The sequence below is a fragment of the Triticum aestivum genome, chromosome 2A (genome assembly GCF_018294505.1).
Source record: "Triticum aestivum cultivar Chinese Spring chromosome 2A, IWGSC CS RefSeq v2.1, whole genome shotgun sequence".
In the NCBI taxonomy this organism is placed as follows: Eukaryota; Viridiplantae; Streptophyta; class Magnoliopsida; order Poales; family Poaceae; genus Triticum; species Triticum aestivum.
The window spans coordinates 509,680,268-509,703,287 of record NC_057797.1 but is presented as its reverse complement, the minus strand read 5'-3'; positions in this window follow the sequence as shown (position 1 = coordinate 509,703,287).

Sequence of the window (23,020 nt, the reverse complement as noted above, 5' to 3'; positions counted from 1 at the left end):
GCTTGTTCGGACTTCAGTTCAACCGATGCCTCTTTAGCAGCAGCATCACTAAGCCAGACCCGCTCCTTGGCCCGGACTAGCTCCGCTCGAAGAGCCTCCACGGCGGCAGCACCATCTGCATTGTATGCACATTTAATATACAACACTTTCCCGCGTCAAGCACACTGGTGTAAAGAATGCTCGAAATACATACCTTGCGAGTCATCAAGACGTTGTTGATTAATGCAATGTCATCCTCCACAATATCCAACTTTTATTGTAGTTCGGCCACTTCCGTATTCCGTGCAGCCACAGGAGGGGCAGTAGCCTGTATTGCAAATCAAACCAAGTTTAATACATGAGCATATCTCTTTGATCCTCCGATCGCTTCCTTCGGAAGACAATCCGAGTCTCAGGGGCTACTGGATATACAACAGGTGCATTCTATCAATAAAATTCAATTGACAAAACTACATCACAAACCTCAAAACCTCTCAAAAGGCTCGTAAAGGCCTCGTTCAATCCACTCTTCACGGATAGAACCCTTTTGACCACCGTAGCCATCAAGGTACGGTGCTCTTCTGAAATGGATGACCGTCGTAGCAAGCCCGTCAATGTGTCTGGCGCTCCTGGGTCTTCGGAAACCGCCGCCGAAGTACAACATTTCTGTGAAGGAACCCGCTTACTTGCCTCCAGAGTCGTCTCCGGCTATAAACCGTCCGGTTCAGAGATACCAGCCTTGATCCCGGAACCCCGAGTGACAGAGACACCGCCTTCGGGTAACACCTCCTTCCCTTCCTGTACTACTTGGTGTTCAGGAGAAGCCCATCGGGACGATACCTCGGTATCATCTCCCCTGTTGGGCAATGAGGCCGTAGGAGGCGTGTCACTCTCCATCATCTCCGGAAGAAGATCTCCCGAGGAGGAGGACGATTGAGAAGCACTAGGCATTAACTTGCGTGGATGAACATATATCGGATGATTACTTCACTAATAGGAAAAGAATGAGGTGCGTTTAAAGTACCCCAACCTCGCTTACAGTCTGCCTCAAGGCCCATCCTCGTCATCAAACTCTACGGCAGCCTCGCTCGCCCGGCCCAAGCCGCTCGACGACGGCGTTTTTCCTCTCTTGGAAGGCTTCCCCTCCTGATCTTCGGAGGTGACCCTCTTCTTGCCTTGGAGCGCCCCCTCTGCACTCTTGCCCTTGGGCAAAGGGATTTTGGTTTTCCCGATGGCATCCACCTGGTACGGTGTCAGAATCAGCATTCTCGTCAGCAGGTCGGTCGCAGGGCCTTCGGGAAGGGGCGTTGGACACCAGATTAGCACCGCTTTCTTTATCCAGTCCTGTACAGGGACGGATTGTTCAGTATCTTGATTGAGGGATACCTTAATGGAAGGTTCTCGGATATCGAGTACTTACCAAAGTGCCCGGATGATTGCAGTCAAGGCCAACGTCTTCGGTGGTGTCCGACCATTGCCCTTGCTCCCCAAAATATAACTTCCACATTCCTTCATGCGTGGTGCTGAAGAAGTGATGTAGAGTCTGCCGCCCTTCTGGGTTAAACTCCCACATACAAAGAGGCCGCCGCTGACATGGCAGGATCCGGCGGACTAGCATTATTTCAACAACATTCGCAAGATTGATGCCCTTCTCGGTAAGGCTTCGGATGCGACTTTGCAGAGTCTGCACTTCATTGATGGATCCCCAGTCAAATCCCTTATTGACCCACGAAGCGAGCTGAATTGGAGGGACGGGTCGGAACGCAGGTGTTGCCGCCCACTTGGGGCCCCGCGGCTCGTTGATATAAAACCACCCCTGCTGCCATGGATCGAAAGATGTGGATAAAGATACTTCGGGCCAAACAGCGCCGGCCAGCTTGCCTATTATGACGCTGTCGCACTCTGCCTGCTCCTCTTCTGCCACCTGCGGCCTCACATCAAAGGTCTTCAGCCACAAACCAAAGTGCGGAGGAGTCCGGAGTAAGGCCTCACACGTGATGATAAATGTCGAGATGAGGAGAATAGAGTCCGGGGCCAGATCGTGAAAATCTAGCCCATAGTAGAACATGAGCCCTCGAACGAAGGGGTTAAGCGCAAACCCTAGCCCGTGAAGAAAGTGGGATACAAACACTACCCTCTCGCCAGATCTGGGGGTTGGTATGACTTTCCCTTGTGTCGGAAGCCGATGAAAGATTTCTGAGGTCAGATACCTCGCTGCGCGAAGCTTCGCAATATCCTCCTCCGTGATAGAAGAAGCCACCCACCGGCCCTAATGGTTGGATCCGGACATGACTAGGGCTGGTGGCGATTGGAACCCGAGGGTTGGAACTTGGGGTGGCCGGGGTTGAGGAAGGAGCAAGCGCAAGGGAAGAAAACGAGAATGGCTCTCTATATAAAGGCCCCGAATATTGGGCGTCTCCCCCAGGGTATCTAAACTTACCTATCACCAAGGAGTTGTACCCAGGGGATGATTGGGTTACCCACGCCTGCATTAATGAAAATCCTGTAAATAAAGGGACATGATCTATGCCCTGACGAGATGTGCCAGTAAAACCGCACCCCGAGACCTGGGGTGGTTCGCTAGCTGATGGTTGGAAATAGCAACCGGGCAGGCATGATACGATGTCATGAACAGTTATCAACAAGTTGGGCTTGCGGGGTGTTATATTTTCTGCCATTATATACACAGCTCCGGATATACTTACTTCGTGCGAAGACTATTCTCGTGTTCGGAAGGATGGAACCCGCCTTGCAATGCCGAAGACAAATCTTCATGCCGGACTCCTCGTCATTGAAGCCAGGTTCAGGGTCTACTGAGGAAGTCCTGGACTAAGGGGTCCTCGGGTGTCCGGCTTGTTATCCATGGAACGGACTGATGGGCCATGAAGACATGAAGACCGAAGGCTGCACCGTGTCCGGATTGGACTCTACTTGGCGGGGAAGGCAAGCTTGGCGACCAAAGATTCCTTTTCATGTAACCGCGACTCCATGTAAACCCTAGATCCCCTCGGTGTCTATATAAACCAAAGGGGGTAGTCCTGAAAGGACAACACACATATACTCATTACCATATTCATAGGCTAGACTTCTACGGTTTAGCCATTACGATCTCGTGGTAGATCAACTCTTGTAATACTCATATTCATCAAGATCAATCAAGCAGGAAGTAGGGTATTACCTCCATAGAGAGGGCCCGAACCTGGGTAAACACCGTGTCCCCTATCTCCTGTTACCATCGATCCTAGACGCACAGTTCGGGACCCCCTACCCGAGATCCGCCGGTTTTGACACCGACAAGGGGATCAATCTCCATCAACATCTTCACCAGCACCATCTCATCTCAAACCCTAGTTCATCTCTTGTATCCAATCTTTGTATCCAAACCTCATATTGGTACTTGTAGGTTGCTAGTAGTGTTGATTACTCCTTGTAGTTGATGCTAGTTGGTTTACTTGATGGAAAATCATATGTTCAGATGCATTATGCATATTAATACCCCTCTGATTATGAACATGAATATGCTTTGTGAGTATTTATGTTTGTTCCTGAGGACATGGGAGAAGTCTTGCTATTACTAGTCATGTGAATTTGGTATTCATTCGATACTTTGATGAGATGTATATATGTTGTCATCCCTCTAGTGGTGTCATGTGAATGTCGACTACATGATACTTCACCATTGTTTGGGCCTAGAGGGAGGCATTGGTAAGTAATAAGTAGATGATGGGTTGCTAGAGTTACAGAAGCTTAAACCCTAGTTTATGTGTTGCTTCGTAAGGGGCTAATTTGGATCCATATGTTTCATGCTATGGTTAGGTTTACCTTAATACTTCTATTGTAGTTGTGGATGCTTGCAATAGGGGTTAATCATAAGTGGGATGCTTGTCCAAGTAAGGACGGTACCAAAGCACCGGTCCACCCACATATCAAATTATCAAAGTACTGAACGCGAATCATATGAACATGATGAAAACTAGCTTGACGATAATTCCCATGTGTCCTCGGGAGCGCTTTCCTTCATATACGAGTTTGTCCAGGCTTGTCCTTTGCTACAAAAAGGATTGGGCCATCTTGCTGCACCTTATTTACTTTTATTACTTGCTACTCGTTACAAATTACCTTATCACAAAACTATCTATTACCGCTAATTTCAGTGCTTGCAGAGAATACCTTACTGAAAACTGCTTATCATTTCCTTCTACTCCTCGTTGGGTTCGACACTCTTACTTATCGAAAATCTACAATAGATCCCCTACACTTGTGGGTCATCAAGACTCTTTTCTGGCGCTGTTTTCGGGGAGTGAAGCGCCTTTGGTAGGTGGAATTTGGTAAGGAACAATTTATATAGTGTGCTGAAATTTACTGTCACTTGTTACTATGGACCATAATCCTTTGAGGGGCTTGTTCGGGGTATCTTCACCCTGACCAGTAGATCAAAGAGTTTCTCCTCAGCCTACTGAAAATGTTTACTTTGAAATTCCTTCGGGTATGATAGAGAAACTGCTAGCTAATCCTTTTGTAGGAGATGGAACATTGCATCCTGATTTACATTTAATCTATGTGGATGAAGTTTGTGGATTATTTAAGCTTGCAGGTATTCCCGATGATGTTATCAAGAAGAAGGTCTTCCCTTTATCTTTGAAGGGAGATGCATTGACATGGTATAGGCTATGTGATGATATGCGATCATGGGACTATAAGCGATTGAAATTGGAATTTCACCAGAAGTTTTATCCTATGCATCTTGTTTATCATGATCGTAATTATATATATAATTTTTGGCCTCGCGAAAGAGAAAGCGTCGCTCAAGCTTAGGGGAGGCTTAAGTCAATGTTATATTCATGCCCCAATCATGAGCTCTCAAGAGAAATGATTATTCAAAAAATTTATGCTCGGCTTTCTCTCAGCAATCGCTCCATGCTCGATACTTCTTGTACTGGATCTTTTATGATGAAAACTATTGAATTCAAATGGGATTTATTGGAAAGAATTAAACGCAACTCTGAAGATTGGGACCTCGACGAAGGTAAGGAGTCAGGTATAACACCTAAGTTTGATTGTGTTAAATCTTTTATGGATACAGATGCTTTTCGTGAATTTAGCACTAAATATGGACTTGACTCTGAGATAGTAGCTTCCTTTTGTGAATCCTTTGCTACTCACGTTGATTTCCCTAAGGAGAATAGGTTTAAATATAATCCTCCCATTGAAGTAAAAGTACTTGCACCTATTAAAGTTGAAGAAAAGGCTATCACTTATAATGATCCTGTTGTTCCTACTGCTTATGTTGAAAAACCACCTTTCCCTGTTAGAAAAAAGGATCATGCTAAAGTTTCAACTATAGTCAACAAAAGTAATATTAGAACACACAAACCCCCTGAGGAAGTTAAAGTTGAACCTAATATTCCTATGGTTAAAGATCTCTTGGCCGATAATATTGATGGGCATGTTATTTACTTATGTGATGAGACTGCTAGAATTGCTAGACCAGATACTAAAAATAAACATAGACCTATTGTAGGCATGCCTGTTATTTCTGTTAAAATAGGAGATCATTGCTATCATGGCTTATGTGATATGGGTGCTAGTGCAAGTGCAATACCTCATTCCTTATACAAAGAAATTATGCATGATATTGCACCTGCTGAGATAGAAGATATCGATGTTACCATTAAGCTTACCAATAGAGATACTATTTTACCAATTGGGATTGTTAGAGATGCTGAAGTCTTGTGTGGGAAGGTTAAATATCCTGTTGATTTTCTTGTTCTTGGTTCCCCACAAGATAGCTTTTGTCCGATTATATTTGGTAGACCCTTCTTGAATACTGTTAATGCTAAGATAGACTGCAATAAGGATATTGTTTCTGTTGGTTAAGGGGATATGTCTCATGAGTTTAATTTTGCTAAGTTTCGTAGACAGCCCCGTGATGAGGAATTGCCTAGTAAAGATGAAATTATTGGTCTTGCTTCTATTGTCGTGCCTCCTACTGATCCTTTAGAACAATATTTGCTAGACCATGAAAATGATATGTTCATGAATGAAAGAAGGGAAATAGATTAAGTATTCTTTAAACAGGGACCTATTCTGAAACACAAGTTGCCTGTTTAAATCCTAGGGGATCCTCCTCCACCCAAGGGTGATCCTGTGTTTGAGCTTAAACCTTTACCTAATACTCTTAAATATGCTTATCTTGATGAAAAGAAGATATATCCTGCTATTATTAGTGCTAACCTTTCAGAGAAGGAGGAAGAAAAATTATTGAAAACTCTAAAGAAGCACCGTGCTGCTATTAGATATACTCTTGATGATCTTAACGACATTAGTCCCACTCTATGTCAACACAAAATAAATTTGGAGAAAGACGCCAAACCAGTTATTGATCACCAACGACGGCTAAATCCTAAGATGAAAGAAGTGGTAAGAAAGGAAATACTAAAGCTCCTTGAGGCAGGTATAATTTATCCCGTTGCTGATAGTCAGTGGGTAATTCTTATCCATTGTGTCCCTAAGAAAGGAGGTATTACTGTAGTTCCTAATGATAACGATAAATTGATCCCGCAAAGAATTATTACAGGATATAGAATGGTAATTGATTTCTGCAAATTAAATAAAGCTACTAAAAAGGATCATTACCCTTTGCCTTTCATTGATCAAATGCTAGAAAGATTATCCAAACATACACATTTTTGCTTTCTAGATGGTTACTCTGGCTTCTCTCAAATACCTGTGTCAGCTGATGATCAAGAAAAGACCACTTTTACTTGCCCTTTCGGTACTTTTTCTTATAGACGTATGCCTTTTGGTTTATGTAATGCACCTGCTACCTTTCAAAGATGCATGATGGCTATATTCTTTGACTTTTGTGAAAAGATTTGTGAGGTTTTCATGGATGATTTCTCCATTTATGGATCCTCTTTTGATGATTGCTTGAGAAACCTTGATCGAGTTTTGCAGAGATGTGAAGAAACTAATCTTGTCTTGAACTAGGAGAAGTGCCACTTTATGGTTAATGAAGGTATTGTCTTGCAGCATAAAATTTCTGAAAGAAGCATTGAAGTTGATAAAGGTAAGGTTGACGCTATTGAAAAGATGTCGTATCCCAAGGACATCAAAGGTATAAGACGTTTCCTTGGTCATGCCGGTTTTTATAAGAGGTTCATTAAGGACTTCTCAAAAATTTCTCGGCCTCTGACTAACCTATTACAAAAAGATATTGCTTTTGTCTTTGATGATGACTGTGTAGAAACATTTGAAATACTTAAGAAAGCTTTGGTTTCTGCACCTATTGTTCAACCTCCTGATTGGAATTTACCATTTGAAATTATGTGCGATGCTAGTGATTATGCTGTAGGGGCTGTTCTAGGACAAAGAGTTGATAAGAAATTAAATGTTATCCAATATGCTAGCAAAACCCTAGACAGTGCCCAAAGAAATTATGCTACTACTGAAAAAGATTTTTTAGCAGTTGTATTTGCTTGTGATAAGTTCAGACCTTATATTGTTGATTCTAAAGTAACTATTCACACTGATCATGCTGCTATTAAATATCTTATGGAAAAGAAAGATGCTAAAGCTAGACTTATTAGATGGGTTCTCCTACTACAAGAATTTGATTTGCATATTATTGATAGAAAGGGAGCTGAGAACCCCGTTGCAGACAACTTGTCTAGGTTAGAGAATGTTCTTGATGACCCACTACCTATTGATGATAGCTTTACTGGTGAACAATTAAATGTCATAAATGCTTCTCGTACTGCTCCATGGTATGTTGATTATGCTAATTATATTTTGCTAAATTTATACCACCTAGTTTCACATACCAGCAAAAGAAAAAGTTCTTCTATGAGTTAAGACATTACTTATGGGATGACCCACATCTTTATAAAGAAGGAGTAGATGGTGTTATTAGACGTTGTGTACCTGAGCTTGAACAGGAACAGATCCTACGCAAGTGTCACTCTGAAGCCTATGGAGGACACCATGCTGGAGATAGAACTGCACACAAGGTATTGCAATCCGGTTTTTATTGGCCTACTCTCTTCAAAGATGCCCGTAAGTTTGTCTTATCTTGTGATGAATGTCAAATAATTGGTAATATTAGTAGACGTCAAGAAATGCCTATGAATTATTCACTTGTTATTGAACCATTTGATGTTTGGGGCTTTGATTATATGGGACATTTTCCTTCCTCTAATGGGTATACACATATTTTAGTTGTTGTTGATTATGTTACTAAGTGGGTAGAAGCTATTCCAACTAGTAGCGCTGATCGTAACACCTCTACTAAGATGCTTAAAGAAGTTTTTTTCCGAGGTTTGGAGTCCCTAGATACTTAATGACTGATGGCGGTTCACATTTTATTCATGGTGCCTTTCGTAAAATGCTTGCTAAGTATGATGTTAATCATAGAATTGCATCTCCTTATCACCCACAGTCTAGTGGCCTAGTAGAACATAGCAATAGAGAGCTCAAATTAATTTTGCAAAAGACTGTTAATAGATCTAGGAAGAATTCGTCCAAGAAACTTGATGATGCATTATGGGCTTATAGAACTGCATATAAAAATCCTATGGGTATGTCTCTGTATAAAATGGTTTATGGTAAAGCATGTCACTTACCTCTTGAATTAGAACATAAGGCATATTGTGCTATTAAAGAGATCAACTATGACTTTAAACTTGCCGATGAGAAGAGGTTATTTGACATTAGCTCACTTGATGAATGGAGAACCCAAGCCTATGAGAATGCCAAACTGTTTAAAGAAAAGGTTAAAAGATGGCATGATAAAAGGATACAAAAGCGTGAGTTTAATGTAGGTGATTATGTATTGTTATAGAACTCTCGTTTAAGAATTTTTTTGCATGAAAACTTCTCTCTAAATGGGAAGGTCCTTACGTCAACGTGGAGGTCTATCATTCCGGTGCCATAAAAATCAACAACTTCGAAGGCAAAAATCCAAAGGTGGTGAACGGTCAAAGAATCAAACATTATATCTCAGGTAATCCCATAAATGTTGAAACCAATATTATTGAAACCGTAACCCCGGAGGAATACATAAGGGACACTTTCCGGAATGTTTCAGACTCCGAAAAGGAATAGGTACGTGGTATGGTAAGTAAACCAACTCCAAAACAGTTCTAATGGCAATTTTCGCCGTTTTGGAATATTTAAGAAAATAGGAAAATAAGAAGTAGACCAGAAAGTACATGAGGCTTCCACGAGGGTGGAGGGCGCGCCCTACCCCCCTGGGCACGCCCCCTGCCTCGTGGGCACCTCGTGCGCTCTCCGGACTCCGTTTCCTTGCACGATACTTCTTTTGGTCGGTAAAAATTCATTATATAATCTCCCGAAGGTTTTGACCACTGTATCACGCAAATATCCTCTGTTTTTGTTTTGAGTTGTTTCTGCTGCAGATTTAGAGCAAGATGTCTTCTCAAGCGTCAGTTGGGGAGAGTCGGGTGTCTCATCTGACACCAGGTCCAGGGGCAAACAGCGATGCCTATCACTTTGGGCCCTCAACAGACGAGGAGATGGAAGCTAACTTGAAAAAGATAGATGCCATGGAGGAGGATCAAGAAGTTACTTCTCGTTTCCGGGCAGGATTCACGATGGGGGAACTATAGAGCTCAGCTACTCCAAACTCGGTCATCCCTTCCAATGTTAGATTTCTTATGAAAATATGAAAAGAGTGTTAGTTGTTCTCCCGCAGCTATGCAACATCCTTGGGTTAAAGGAGCTTTAGCCGTCACAGGCAAGCTCCGTAAGGAAATAATGAACCTCAAGCAGCAAGTCAGTAAGCTCGAGGAAGAGAATCGTCTCCTGAGGGGCATCATCGCCAAGAATATCACATCACCAACCCCGAAGAAGGAGACATAAACACATGGGTATGGGCACTCCCCTTGGCAACTGCTAAGCTTGGGGGAGTGCCCTGGTATCGTATCACCATCACTTTTAACTTTACCATTTTTCTTAGTTTGATCCTTTTGATAATATCTTGATCTAGTAGAATAAAGTTTAAGTATGATCTAGTTGTGAGTTTTGCTTTATGATCTTCCTATGTAATCAAGTCCGTGAGCTATATATAGTAAAGATTAGTGTTGAGTCAAGGGCTTGATTATTTTGCTATGATCTTGAGGGAATAAAATAAAAAAGGGAAAGAATAAAAAGAAATAAAGAGATCATATGGATCTTATGGAGAGTAATGACTTCACATATAAGAGTATGATGAATAAAAGTTGTTGAGAGTTGACAAACATAGTTTTGGTCATCGTTGCAATTAATAGGAAGTAATAAAGAAAGAGAGGTCCACATATAAATATACTATCTTGGACATCTTTTATGATTGTGAGCACTCATTAAAATATGACATGCTAAAGAGTTGACATCGGACAAGGAAGACAACGTAAAGGGTTATGTTTTCTTACATCTGAGATAAATTATATTGTCATGGATCATCCAACATGTTGAGCTTGCCTTTCCCTCTCATGCTAGCCAATTTCTTTGCACCAAGTAGAGATACTACTTGTGCTTCCAAATATCCCCAAACCTGTTTTTTGCCATGAGAGTCCACCATATCTACCTATGGATTGAGTAAGATCCTTCAAGTAAGTTGTCATCGGTGCAAGCAATAAAAATTGCTCTCTAAATATGTATGACTTATTAACATGGAGAAAATAAGCTTTATACGATCTTGTGATGTGGAAGAAATAAAAGTGACAGACTGCATAATAAAGGTTCATATCACAAGTGGCAATATAAAGTGACGTTCTTTTGCATTAAGATTGTGTGCATCCAACCACAAAAGCGCATGACAACCTCTACTTCCCTCTACGAAGGGCCTATCTTTTACTTTTATCTTCTACCTTATATAAGAGTCATGGTGATCTTCACCTTTCCTTTTTACATTTTATCCTTTGGCAAGCACAATGTGTTGGAAAGATACAGATGCATATAGCTAATCGCATGTGAGTCTGCATGAGCTATTATTGTTGACATTACCCTTGAGGTAAAACGTTGGGAGGCAAAACTATAAGCCCCTATCTTTCTCTGTGTCCGATTAAAACTCCATACCCATAAATATTGCGTGAGTGTTAGCAATTTTGTCACATCCCTAGTTCTGGTATGTTATAGGTTTGCTTTGTGCATCATGTTAAGTTTCAAATGAAATTGAAATGGGGATGTTTCAAACCCTAGCACCAAAGCAAATTCAAATAGGTTCAAATTAAAAATGGAATTTCAATGAACCCAAAATGCTTTTCAAAAATGTTCATGGTCTTTGGAAAATGTTGGAAACAACAACCAGGGGTGATGCACATTTTTGCTAAACATTTTGGATTTTTGAATGAACCCATATGTTTTTGAATTGGAGCTGTTTAAAATAATATAAATATTTTAAAGGCTCCAAAAATGTTGGAATTTGGTGAGGGCCTCTGGTATATTATAACTAGTGGTCACAAGGAATCTCAACATTTTTGTATTTGTGCTGGTATTTATTTTTAAGTCAAAAACAAATGTCAGAAATAGAAAAGAAAACAAAAAAGGAAAACACTTACCTGCGCCTTACCTGAGGCCTGGCACTGTGCGGCCCAGCAGGCCGGCCCAGCTAGCTGGCCCTGCCAGTCACCCTCAACCTCCCGCCAGGAGGATGAGAGGCGCGTGGTCGACGCACGCCGGTGCATGCCCGGCCACCTCCTGCTTCCCGCCGCTGCCTCGACGCCCAGGACGTCGCCACGCACCCCCTGGCCTCTCTCCATTCTTCCCCGAGCTTCTCCCCATCCTCTGTCTCGCTCCCCCCCTCTATCCCGAGCGCACCGGAGAGCACCGCCATGCGCCACCGCGGCCGCCGCCATCGCCTCGCCTCCCTAACGTGTCTGCGAGCACCGCCGTCGTCGACTACGTCATCCCCGAGCAGCGAAGCGACGCGGGAGGCCCTGCAACACTGCAATCGTTGTCGTCTTCAACCTCCAGCGAACAAGATCGCCGGCGACCCCTCGCTCACTCCGGGCCTTCCCCGAGCCCGCCGGCCTGCTCTGTGTGATCCCCGCGAGCACCCCGTCGCAACCCCTCTCTCCTCCTCTTCGTTTTCGCGCCGTAGTTGCCGTTTCGACGAGCCCGAGATGCTCCTGCCGCCGGCCATGGCGCTGCCACGTTCACAGCTGCTGCCAACCGCTTCTGAGCACGTCGCCATGCTCACTGCGTCCCCAGCAACCGAATGGGCCAAACCGCAGCCCCCCTAGCGCCCTGCTGTGCCTAACCCGCATCAACCGAGCTCTGGCCGCCGCCGCGAGCCCTGCTCCGGCGAGCTCCGCCATCCCCGCGACCTCCCCTATGCCCAAGTGGATGCGGTCGAGCGCGGGCTGCCGATTGGTAGTCCCCGCACGCTCTTTCGCCGCCTGTAGCGCGTTCCGGCGAAGCACCGCCGCGCGGTTTGGTCGCCGTCGGCCAACTCCGGCGGGCGCTGACGTGGCGGCTTAAGTAGTGCCTAACCCCCCTTCTAATTACCCCCCTGAGACTGACCAGTGGGCCCCAGGGCTTAGTCAAAGCTAATCAGCCCAGGTTTGACTCGGGGTTAACCCTAGTGTCACTTACGTGTGGCCCCCACACGTCAGGTTTGACCTGGTCAGCCCTGCTGACGCCTCTATGACATCACGCTGACGCAGTAATTGATTTTCTGGATTTTGAATAATTCAGAGAATTTCAGAAAATATTTAAAACTTCTAAAATTCCTAGAAATTAAACCGTAGCTCAGAATGAAATAATTTATATATGAAAAATCATCAGAAAAATGCAAGAAATCCATTTATGCCAATTTGATGCATGAAAAACCAACCTATACTTGCTGTATAAGTGAAAACATAATAATGGCATGTTATATACTTAATTTGGGGTTTGCATATGAGCCCTTGGTTCATATGGATTTCAACCAAATTGATGCTAGATGCATTAGGGCAAATCATAGCATCTTTGAAATGTCATCTTCATGCATCATATTGTTGCATATGGTTTTTTATTGATTGTCGGCATCGTCCCTTCTCGATAGGTTCTACTCCGGAAGGTGTCCCCAGTACCTGTCTGAGGAGCAGTGCTTCTTCGTGGATCTATCAGGCAAGCAAACCCCCTTGAGCATCTCGATAAATCCCACTCTCTCGCTCCTGCTCCTTTTACTGCATTAGGACAACAACGATTCAAACTGCTACTTTCTGCTGCGGTAGCTAAACCCATTCCTCTGCATGACCTGTCATTGCCACAGTAAATAGTTGAAACCCACTAGCATGAGTAGGAGTTGCTTGAGCCTTGATGTGCCTACTCATCCATGCTTGTTTTCTTTATGCTAGCTATGCTTAGAGTTGTGTCAGGTCTGATTCATCGGGAATGAATCGGAGTGGTGAACATGTCCTACCGGTAAAGGCTAAGTGTGTGAACACGTTTTGGTAAAGGTAGCGATGAGAGGCCATGTAGGAGTACATGGTGGGTTGTCTCATTGGAACTGTCCCTAAGCACTGAGTTCTGTGTATGTTATCCAAGTCCAGTTACTACCACACATTGCGTTCTGGTTATCCGGCCCCTCTCGGCTTATTAATCCACTTGATCTCTGTACAGGAGTTGCAACTAGTTTCTGGCGTTTGTAGGTAGTGCTACTTGTCTACCAGGTGGTGTCCGACGGGACGGACTTGGGACAGACTAGGCACTGTGGCACGGTGTACCAAGTGGCACCCAGATGGTGGGCTTGGGAACCCTGCACACATCGTTTGGGGCCGTGAGCGACACCCCGGCCGGATCTCCTTGCGGATGGAACCCGAATAGGCAATAAACCTGGATGAGAGACTCGTGTGGTTAGCAGGTCATGGCCGACACCCTCGCCCGGCTTCCGCTTGAAGGTTGCCGAGGTACATGATGTGTACAGGGCTATAAGTGGCGAGAGCGTGTGTGAAGAAGTACACCCCTGCAGGGTCAACATTATCTATTCGAATAGCCGTTTTCCTCGGATATGGAAACTTGGAGGACTTATGTAGTACATAGACAACTTGAAGTGGATACTCTAAAATCCGCAAGATAAGCGTGAGTGCTATGGATGGCCTTCTCGTAGGGAGACGGGAACGGATCCATAGTGGAGTATTGATATGGTGAATATCTGGACTCGTGTGCGTCTTCTCACCTCAAAGAAGTTTCTGATACTCGTAGTATTTGTTAGCCACTGAGTCAAAGCTGGCTTGCTGCTGTTAACTCCACCACCACCCCCCCCTTGTTGATAATGTTGCATATGTAGATAGTTCTGATGTAAGACTTGTTGAGTACCTTTGTACTCACGTTTTCTTATTTATGTTTTGCAGTTGATTACACTAGTGACTTCGACGAGTAGCTTGTATCCCAGCTACGATCTTGTACCCTTGGGAGGGTCGTGTTTAGTCAGGCTTCTTAGTCTTTTCCTTTTGTAGTTGTCTGTACTCAGACATGTAATGCTTCTGTTGCTTGTATGCTCTGAATGATGGGTCATGAGACCCCTGTTTGTATTGAATGCTATGTGGCTCTTCTGGGCGTTTATCTATATGAGTTTGAGTTATGTTGTGATGCCATGTTGTACGGCACATACTTGCATGTTATGCGTACGTGTAATGTGTATTGCTATGTGTGGGATCTGACAACCTAGTTGTTTACCTCTAGTAGCCTCTCTTATGGGGAAATGTTGTCTTGTGCTTCCATGAGCCATAGTAGTCCGCTATAGCCCGGTTCACCGGAGTCCTGCTAGCCCAGCACTACTGCTCCGGAACACTTGACTGGTCGGCATGTGATTCACTTCGTTCCTGTGTCTGTCCCTTCGGGGAAATGTCACGCGGTGACATCCGGAGTCTTGCCTAGCCTGCTACAGCCCGGATTCATACGCTGTTGACCGACATGCTCGAGGTTGATTCATGTATGCCTGTCCATGTAAGTTAGTGCCACTTTGGGTTCACGACTAGTCATGTTGGCCTGGGTTCTCTGTCATATGGATGCTAGCGACACTATCATATACATGAGCCAAAAGGCGCAAACGGTCTCGGGCCAGGTAAGGTGGCACCCGTGGGAATACTGTGCGTGAGGCCGCAAAGTGATATGAGGTGTTACATGCTAGATCGGTGTGACTTAGGATCGGGGTCCCGACAGCGTTGGTATCAGAGCCTGACTGACTGTAGGATTACCAAGCCAAACTGGTCGAAGTTGAGTCTAGAAATGCTTTAGTTATATAAGGGAATTGATTGTGGAATGGAACGTAAGGCTCTTTTTATTCCTTTACCTCATGTCATTCTCTCTGAGTCAGCCTCTTCTTTTCTATGAGGGTTAAGGCCTAGGCTTCTCCTTTATCTCTCAGGATGTCGTGTTACTAAACCGTAAAGTCTTAGGATTGTTGGGTTGTGTCTCCGTACAGTTCTACTACTTCCGTGTGTCCTCAGTTTGACCCAGAACCTTGATATTATGATGCTGATTGATTATGCTATTCCTTTGATGAATGTCTCCAAAATCCTTTTGAGCATCTACAGTCGTTATGCTGCCGAATTTACCCTAGGACTTCAAGAGTTTCCAATGCTTTTGCATTACATTCCGCATCCTTATGTCGATGCTAATTCCATCCTTGTTTCCTTGGTTTCTGTGCCAGGATGTCGTCTGCTAACTGAGGTTCATTTGCTCATAGTAAGAACCATGGAGATGGTAGGGACGAGGATCCTCCTAACCAGCCTTTGATGGCAGAGTTCTTGTTAGCATCCGAGAGGAACAAGCGTGAGACTAACTGCTTGCTGGCATAGATTGAGCAGAACACCGCACATCAGTGTAAGAAGTTGGTTTCCATCACCGACTTCATTGGTCTGAAACCACCCACCTTCCATCACTCCATTGAGCCACTTGATGCAGATGACTGGCTCCGGAGCATCACTCGCAAGTTGCATTCTGCGAGCGTAGATGAAGGTGACAAGGTCACCTATGCTACCTATTACCTGGAAGGTCCTGCTAGTATTTGGTGGCAGAGCTATGAGGCTATGCTTCCAGCTGGCCAGATTCCTACGTGGAAGGATTTCACCGAGGCTTTTCGTGAGCACCACATTCCTTAGGCTCTCATTGACCACAAGAGGGAAGAGTTCTGTAGTTTTACCCAGGGTAAGCTGCCTGTTGATGCTTACAGTAGAGAGTTTGGAAGCCTCACCCGCTATGCTACAGAAGAAGTGTCCATAGACGCTAAGAAGCAGGCTAGGTTCCGGAAGGGTCTCAACCCTAAGTTGCATCGTGATCTCCACCTGCATCATTGTGATACTTTCCAGGCTCTTCTGAACAAGGCCATTAATGCAGAGACAGCTCAGCTCACTTACGAGGAGTCTCATAAGCACAACCGTGATCTGGGTTCTTCCTCCCGCTCTGGCTCTCAGAAGCGACGGATTTGGATTCCGAACTCAGCTCTTCCACCTGGATATGCACTGAGGCCATCCGATGTGGCGCCTCACCCAACTCAGCAACGTGCTCCACCTAGGCCTATTAATGGACCACTTGCCAATGTAGGTCCACGTCCTACCTCAGGAACTTGCTTCACCTGCGGAGAACCAGGACACTATGCACGTGACTGCCCTCAGTCCAGTTATACTCCACCCCAGTCTGAGAGGTCTGTTGGCCGTGAAAAGCCATCAGTCAAGATGATCAGTACCAAGCCAGCCTCCATTGAACGAGCATGTGTGCACCATGTCTCAGCTACAGAAGCTCAAGATGATCCCGACGTCGTACTGGGTACGCTTCTTGTCAATTGTCACCCAGCTTCAGTTCTGTTCGATACTGGAGCATCCCACTCCTTCATATCCGAAGGTTATGCTCGGTTGCACGACATGTCATTTTGTGATATGCCAACTCCACTAATAATCCAGACTCCTGGTTCCAAATGGCAAACCTCCAAGGTAAGCCATGGTAATGAAATCCTTGTTGACAGACTGGTATTCCTTGCTTCTTTGATATCTCTCAAGTCCGCAGATATTAACATCATCTTGGGTATGGACTGGATGACAGCTCATCATGCCAAGATCGATTGTTACACCAGATCTGTTCGACTTACACATCCATCTGGCAAAATAGTCACTGTCTCCACTAGAGTTGCAAGGCGTCAACTCTATTCTCTTAATGCCAGCCCTCTTCCAGACCTTGAAGATATTCCGGTAGTCCGTGACTTCCCGGATGTTTTTCCAGAAGAACTGCCAGGTGTCCCACCTGACATAGATGTAGAGTTTGTCATAGAACTTATCCCAGGAACTGTTCCAATCTCTAGGAGACCATACAAGATGGCACATTTGGAGTTAGCCGAGCTTAAGGAACAACTTGATGAGTCCTTGCAAAAGGGTTTCATCCGTCCCAGTTCTTCTCCTTGGGCTTGTCCTGTCCTCTTCGTCAAGAAGAAGGATGGTACGGATCGGATGGTTGTAGATTATCGTCCCGTTAATTTGGTCACGATAAAGAACAAGTATCCGCTCCCCAGGATCAACGACCTGTATGATCAGCTCGCTGGATCCTCAGTCTTTTCCAAGATGGATTTGAGGTTAGGCTACCACCAAATCAAGATCAGAAACGGGGACATCCCCAAAACGGCCTTTGTCACTCGTTATGGTCAATACAAGTACACCGTGATGTCTTTCGGCCTAACCAATGCTCCAGCTACTTTCTCCCGCTTGATGAACTCGATCTTTATGGAGTACTTAGATAAGTTCATCGTGGTTTATCTTGATGATATTCTTATTTACTTGAAGAACGAGGAAGAGCATGCCGAACATCTTAGGCTTGTGTTAGAAAAACTCAGAGAGCACTGCCTTTATGCCAAGTTCTCCAAGTGTGAATTTTGGTTGCCAGAAGTGACCTATCTAGGCCACGTGATCTCTGGCAAGGGCATTGTTGTCAATCCCGAGAGAGTCAAAGCCGTCCTCGATTGGACTCCACCCGAAACGGTCAAACAAGTTAGGAGTTTTCTTGGTCTAGCCAGTTATTGTCGCCACTTTGTTGAAAACTTCTCCAAAGTGGCCAAACCCCTCACGGGGCTTCTCAAGAAAGATAAAAGGTTTGAGTGGACCCCACAATGTGAGCATAGTTTTCAGGAACTGAAAAGACACCTTACTTTTGTGCCCATACTTGTGCCACCAGATTTCACTAAAGACTTTGTTATCTATTGCGACGCTTCGTGTCAAGGACTAGGTTGCATTCTTATGCAGGATCGTCATGTGATTGCCTATGCATCTCGACAGTTGCATTCACATGAGGAAAATTATCCTACACATGATCTGGAGCTTGCAGCCGTAGTCTATGCACTTAAGACTTGGCGACATTACCTTCTTGGTAACCGTTGCAAAATCTACACTGACCATCAGAGTCTCAAGTATATCTTCACCCAACCGGATCTGAATCTCAAACAAAGACGTTAGCTGGAGTTGATCTCGGATTACGACTTAGGAATCACCTACACCCCAGGCAAAGCCAATGTCATGGCCGATGCTTTAAGTCGTAAATCCTATTGCAATAACCTCATGTTGCAACAATTTCAACCACCCCTCCATGAGGAATTCTGTAAGCTTAACCTTCACATAGCTCCTCGTGGTTCCCTTTCTACCTTGGTGGCGAAACCTACCCTTACGGATCAGATCATAGAGGCTCAGAACACTACTAGGAAAAGGCATGCTAGTGGCGCACCGAATTTGCCTTCTAATGGCGCACTACCGGTGCGCCACTGGCATCACGCCATTAGAATTAAATTCTAATGGCGCACCACCGGTGCGCCATTAGTATCTGGTGTTCTAATGGCGCACCACGTAGTGCGCCATTAGTATAGCCTGCAGTGCGCCATTAGAATGCCTCCCAGGGGGCCATATGTACCCATGTGCTTTGGCATTCTAATGGCGCACCAGTAGTTAATGCGCCATTAGTGTGATGATCACAGTGTGCCATTAGTGTCTTGTGTGGTGCGCCATTACTATGAATATTAGGTTTTATTTATTTTTGCTTTTCTGATTTTTGCATAGGTTACAAAATATATTATTGGACAGAATATAGACAGCAGCACACAGCAACATCAGATTCATCGGATACAATAGAAGATTAGTCTCCGAATACAATTCATCATATTAGTCTCCGAATTCAAAAGACCGAACAAAGATAAAACATTACAAGTCTCAAGACCGCGAGTATCGAGTTTGTCGGAAGTAATACTAATCCTAACAAGTCCTACTAATCATCATCATACAACTTCTACTCGTTATTCATAACAAGTCATACGATCATCATCTTGATAGTCTTCGAACCAACCCTGCTTAATTGTTCTTAGCACATGATCATCAGTATTAGGCAGGACCTAAATACCCTATTTAAGCTAAAATAGCATAAAACAATATAGACCCTGACTCTCCATTATGGAGAATGGAAAACATCCTGTCTCCAATTCTTGCGCTTCGCTTCCTTTTGCTTCCAAGAAGCTCCTTACGACTGTCCATACATTTTTTCCATCCTTTGATTTTCATGTCTCCACTTCTTTTAGAAATCTCGTATGGACAGTTGAGATTCGTAGGACGACCTGGCTGTATGTTTAAAACATTAACACTACCTTTCAGATACATCATATGAGGCACACAATTCTCTGGGATTATCTGTTGAAAAACATAGTAATAACTTCATAGTTAGCAATGATGTACTAGTTTTAGAAGTATGCAAAAGATGCACGGATGTCGTAATAGTAAAAATCTTACCAGGGTATCTCCATGGTAGTTACCGTAGTTGAACACATGCACTAGTGGCACGTATTTACCATAATGTTGAGGAGTTTGATTGTAGATATTGTAATTCTCAATGTCAGTACAAAATCCGACCAAATGATTTTTCTCCTTGTAAGTTGTTAATTCGGAGCCATCGGTGTAGTGGGTTTTGTCTACCATCTCCCGCACATTCTTTGAACAATAAAAATAAGCTATCAATGGAAATAAGCTGTCAACTATTTTGAAATAAACAATATAAATTAGCTAATAACTATGTTTGAGAAACTCACATAGCGGTAGAACTAGAGGCGTATCAACAAGGACCCAAATGTCCATATTGTCTTGGTTGATGTCAGGATTACCAAGATCCATGGTGATAAGCATACCCTCATCAAAACCATACATCTTGCAAAATGCTTCCCAATTTTTGCAACCAAAATGGGTTACGCTCTCAGAATTATATAGATTTACTTCAAAGTCCACATCGTGATGAGTCCTTAGGTGAATTTTCTTTGTTTCAGAAATTTTATGGTCTTCAAAATCCATCCTCTCCAAGACATAGCGTCTTGCATGGCATGGGATAAGCTATACTCGAATTGTAAAAAATGAAAATTACACGTTGAAATAGTTGAAGTCATGCTTAATTCCGAAAATAACACTTGTCGTCATTGTGTACCGTTTCAACTTCGAAGGTCTCCTCGAGCTTAATGCTGAAGCGCCGATCATCGTCCAGGTGAGGCATGTCGCACAGACCTCGATCATCGTGGCACCAGTCGCACTCCGCCGGGAGACTTTCGTCGTCCGATGATGATGACGACATATCCGACGTTCATAATTCAAAACTACATCATTTAGGGTTTGTCGACACCGAGGCACCCTAAAAGCCTAAGCTTTCATCATTTAGGTTTTGTCGACGCCGAGGCACCCTAAAAGCCTAAGCGTACATCATTTAGGTTCTCATCGACACCGAGGCACCCTAGGTTGGGCCTAATCACTTGGCACTAATCACTTGGCTCTATTGCCACCTATGTTGGGTTTATCATCTAGGGTTTATCGATGCTAATGAGAATTCTAAGTTGGGCCTAATCACTTGGCTCTATTGCCACCTATGGTTTAATGCAGCAAGAATGGCGGGGCAGTTGATCCTACTTAATTAAGTACTAAGATACCCCGGCCCATGCATTAGTAGCAAGTACCCCATATGTCCGATTTTTAGCAAAGTCGTGCTAAAATTCACGAAAAATTTCAGCATGACCTTTGCAGAAAATAAGACATATGGAGTACCCGAATTTTCCGGAATGGAAGTTAATCGACATTCCGGCAAACTCAAGGGCCTCTCGGGGTACCTGCAAAATCATCACGACACGATGGTCAGAGACAAAACCCAGCAAACTAGCACCACAATGTGCCTCTACTTTCATATGGATGAAAAGGCCACAGACCATATGGTCCTCTTCTTCCATATGGACAAAAATCAGCTCAACTTATGTGATCTTCCATTCCAGATCTAATAGGTCGCCCAACAAAAAATCATGAATAGTTTTAGCTGAAAAAAAATCATGGATTGCTGTTAACTGAAAATTAGTGAAAGAGACTGTTGCTGATCATGGATTACTGTTAATTAAAAATAGAACATCAGGCTTGTCTTATCATGTTCACTAAGTCCACAAAAATGAATAGGTTCAGTAAACTTAAAGTACTCAACACTAAACATGGTTCAGAGCTCACTACACTACACTACATCGTGCAATGGTTCAGACCTCACTACACTAGAACAAGCTCACTACACTACACTACACATGCTTAAACTCTGAACATAAACAAACACCAGCAATGCAATATGTAAACTACCTCTGTTTCTAGGCAACAAGAGTTATCATCAATGCTTTTGAGTTTATTAAGTACCTTCAGTTCTGAGTTTTAAATGTCAAAAGAGCTTCACAGAATCTTGAATCCTCCAAATCACTCTTAACAGTTCTGCATTGCACAAAGGCAGCAATGAGCCAATGATATCAGTAGCAATAATAGGTGCTTACATTCTCATAACGTCAGTATTATTTAACCAAAATTCAACCTACAGAGTTCTAGTACAGTGAGTAACTCCCAATTCTTTTAATAGAAGCACAATTAACAACACAACTAGGGAGTCTAGGACAATGCCACCAGATAGAATTTGAAGGAAAAACGTTCTTTCAGAACCTTCAAGCCACAATCATACATAGAGTGGCTGATCATATAAGCTATATTTAAATAAACATCAACTAAACTTGATGACAAGAAAAACTACAATCACATTGATACAAACTAGAGCATATAGCAATAGTAAATTGCTGCTCCATATAGCAATAGTAATGCACCTAATCAACATTGTAGAGCATCCTGTTACAAACTTGTTCTGATCCTGCAAATTAATGGGGAGGAAGAACTAGGGAGGGAGGGAATGGTAATGGTTTAGAGAAGAACAATAGTAATGCTCCATATAGCAATAGTAATGCTCCATATGTTCTGATCCATATAGCAAGAAGAACTAGGGAGGGAGGGAATGGGGAGGAAGGGTGGAGAGGGAGGAAGGAGGAGAGGTACCTGGGCGGGCGTGGCTAGTCGCCGGAGGGGTCGGGGTCGGCGGCGGCGTCGAAGGGGTGGCTCGAGGGCGTCCGAGCTCGTTGGGTCCTCGTAGTCGAAGAGGAAGACGACGGCGGTCCTCCTGGGCGCCTCGGTTGGTCATGGGGAGGCCGGCGGCCATGTGCTTCGCTGGTCGGGGGGCGCGGGGGCGGCGGCGCGGGGGAGCCGGAGCGGGTGTGGCTAGGGATGGAAGGGGATCTGGCGAGGGAGAGGGAAGGAGGTATCGGGCGAAGGGCCGGGTATCCAGCTATAGAGGGGGGAATGTTAGTAATGGCGCACCGTCGAGGGGTGCGCCATAAAAACACTCATAGCAATGGCGCACCATTCTCTGGTGCGCCATTAGTAACTTTTTTTCTGATAGCAATGGCGCACCCTCCTCTGGTGCGCCATTAGTAACTTCTTTTTTCATTATTTCTTGTTGCATCTAATAATTTGTTTTTTATCAAATTTGTTATTTTCATGAGGACTAGAACAAAATATATCATCAAATATCATCAAATTTGTTTTTTTTATATCATCAAATTTGTTTTTTATTTTTAATTGAAAATATCATCAAATTTGTTATTTGAAAATATCATCAAATTTGTTATTTGAAAATATCATCAAATTTGTTATTTGAAAATATTATCAAAAAGCGGGGGAGGGTGCGGGGTGTCGGCGGCCGCGGTGGAGCGGGCCGG